At 52.4% G+C, this 2,751-nt stretch overlaps 1 protein-coding gene across 1 annotated transcript in view; it reads right to left on the reverse strand.

The window, feature by feature from the left end:
* supt16h (SPT16 homolog, facilitates chromatin remodeling subunit) overlaps positions 1-2,751 on the reverse strand; it is a 16,185-nt gene that overhangs the window by 1,988 nt on the left and 11,446 nt on the right. The gene's annotated exons all lie outside the window — the stretch shown is intronic.

Raw genomic sequence — 2,751 nt, forward strand, 5'->3', positions numbered from 1 at the left:
CCCTCATCAGACAGTCCCTCCGTCCCCGGGATCAGCCGAGCGAACCCTCTCTGGGCTGCCCACCTGTGCCAGGTCGGTCTCTGCTTGGATATGGGGCCCCCAAACCGTTCGCCACATTCCAGCTGGGGCTCTGACTAGCGCCTGGTACAGTTTTAGTGAAACCTCCCCGGATTTTATACTCCATTCCCTGTGAAATAACGTTCCATTCACCTTCCCCATTCCCCGCTGGGCACCAGCGTTTTGTGACTGATGGACGAGGACACGCCCCCACCCACTCCCAAATCCCTCTGCGCTGCGGCTTTCCGCAGTCTTTCCCCGTTTAAATAATGATCAGCTCCTCTCTCCTTCCTGCCGAGGTGCGAAACCTCACGTTTCCCCAGATTACAATCCATATTTTTGCCCGTGCCCAACCTTGTGTCATAAAGCGATGGAGGATGAAGTTAATCTGTTCACGCAATCTCAAATCAGAAATGGTAAAGGAAAGGCCGTCTGGTTTAATTTGCGTTAAACGCAGAACAAATAGCACATACGTCCTGGCAGGCGCAAGGAGAGATCTCATTATTGATAGACTGTGTGTGACCTACACACACGTTCCAATTCTCTGTCCCTGAACAGCTTCGGGAGATTGAAACCATCTCAGCAACGCTGTCTGTCCCCCTGACCACATCTGCGCAGACCTCTGCCCATCAGGACCCTGGTCCCTATCACGACCCAGCGCCTACAACTGACTCGGTCCCCACTTCTCTGGGGATTGGCAATCTCCCTGAATCTCTCTGTCCATTTGCAGTGAAAGCATCAGCTCGATTTTATCACCCATCTGCTTATTTCCCCCTTCTCCTCTTCTGTGTTAACGTTATTTTGCTTTTAAACCTATCTGCGGGAACTCCGGCGTTTTGAGCCAGCTCCTTCCCACACAAATCTGTTTCCTTGTTTGTGTTTTCTTTCTGTCCTTTGCTTGTTTCTGTTGTACTGTGAGCCACCACCGTTCAGATTCCGGCAGTGGGTCTGTTCTGCGCATTCTGAAAGCCCCCTACCCCCACCCCACCGTCAGTACCTGCCGCTCCATCTCGTAGGAACAGACAGCGCGGAAACGGACCCTTCGGCCCAACCAGTCCATGCCGACCCATCATCCCAGACCAAACCAGTCCCACACCTGCCTGCTCCCGGCCCATATCCCTCCAAACCTTTCCCTATCCATGTACTTATCCAAATGTCTTTTACACGTTGTAACTGTACCCGCATTCCTCTGGCAGCTCGTTCCACCACCCTCTGTGTGAAAAAAAACTTTGCCCCTATGTCTTTATCCTCTCAAGTGAAAAATGTGCCCCCTAGTCTCGAAATCCCCCTCACTGGAGAAAAGATAACTCCCGCTAACCTACATCTCTCATTATTTTATAAACCACTGTCAGGTCGCCTCTCAAGCTCCTATGCTCCAGTGAGAAAAGTCCCAGCCTTTCTGTATAACTCAAACTTTCCACACCCGGCAACATCCTGGTAAATCTCTTCTGAACCCTCTCCAGTTTAACAATATCCTTCCTATAACTGGGCGACCATGGTCATAGAGCTGTACAGCATGGAAACAGACCCTTCGGCCCAACCTGTCCGTGCTGACCCAGATGTCCTAAATTAATCCAGTCCCATTTGCCAGCGTTTGGCCCCATATCCCTCTAAACCCTCCCTATCCATGTCCCCATCCAGATGCCTTTTAAATGCTGTAACTGTACCAGCCCCCACCCACTTCCTCTGGCAGCTCGTTCCATACACGCACCACCCTCTGTGTGAAAAAGTTACCCCCTCAGGTCCCTTTTAAATCTTTCCCCTCTCACCTTAAACCTATGCTCTTCTAGTTTTGTTCTCCCCTACCCTGGGGGAGAAAATACCTTGTCTATTCACCCTACCCATGCCCCTGATGATTTTATAAACCTTTATAAGGTCACCCCCTCAGCCTCCGACACCCCAGCCTCTCCCTGTAGCTCAAACTCTCCAACATCCTTCCTGTAGCAGGGAGACCGGGATTGAACGCAGTATTCCCAAAGTGGCCCTAACCAATGTCCTGTACAGCCCCAACATGACCCTCCCAACTCCTATACTCAACGCACTGACCAATAAAGGCGAGCGTACCAAACACCACCTTCACCGCCCTGTCTACCTGCACCCCCGAGGTCTCTGTGTTCAGCGACACTGACCAGAACTGGACATCTTTCCCCTAATTTCCCACTCTACCAGCTCTGCTTTCGGGGCCTGGTTTAATTTTTGTTTCTCTCCTTTACTGAGCCGCGCTGTCTGTCCCGTTTCGGTTTGAGTGCGTTCAGTTATGCGGCCTTCGTCTTCCTCCCTTCCGCTCTCTCCGTGACCTCTCGCCTTCTCCGCGAGATTTGTGCAGGCCCTTCCTCTCGCTCTTTCTGTTGCTCCTCCCTTGCCTGACCTCGAAGGTAGGGCCTTGGTGGTGGACAAGCCCCTCCTTTCGACAGTGCTTTTTCAAAAAAAAAACTCCCTGCTGCGTGGCTCCCAACAGGTTGGCATTCTTGCCGAGTGTCCTGATGGGCACGAGACGTGAAGTGATGGCAGAAAGCTGTCGGGAAGGGGGCAGACCCTGCTCTGTGCACAGACATCGCCCACCGACCCGTCTCTCTCTCTTTCTCTCTCTCTCTCTCTCTCCTTGAATCCCTGCCCCTCGCAGCTGACCGGGAATACCGCGAGGAAGAGGAAGATTCCAGAAGCCGGAAGAGGAAAGGGCCGGTGATCAATGTC

The sequence above is a fragment of the Rhincodon typus genome, unplaced genomic scaffold, assembly GCF_021869965.1.
Source record: "Rhincodon typus isolate 14 unplaced genomic scaffold, sRhiTyp1.1 hic_rhity00003179, whole genome shotgun sequence".
NCBI lineage: Eukaryota > Metazoa > Chordata > Chondrichthyes > Orectolobiformes > Rhincodontidae > Rhincodon > Rhincodon typus.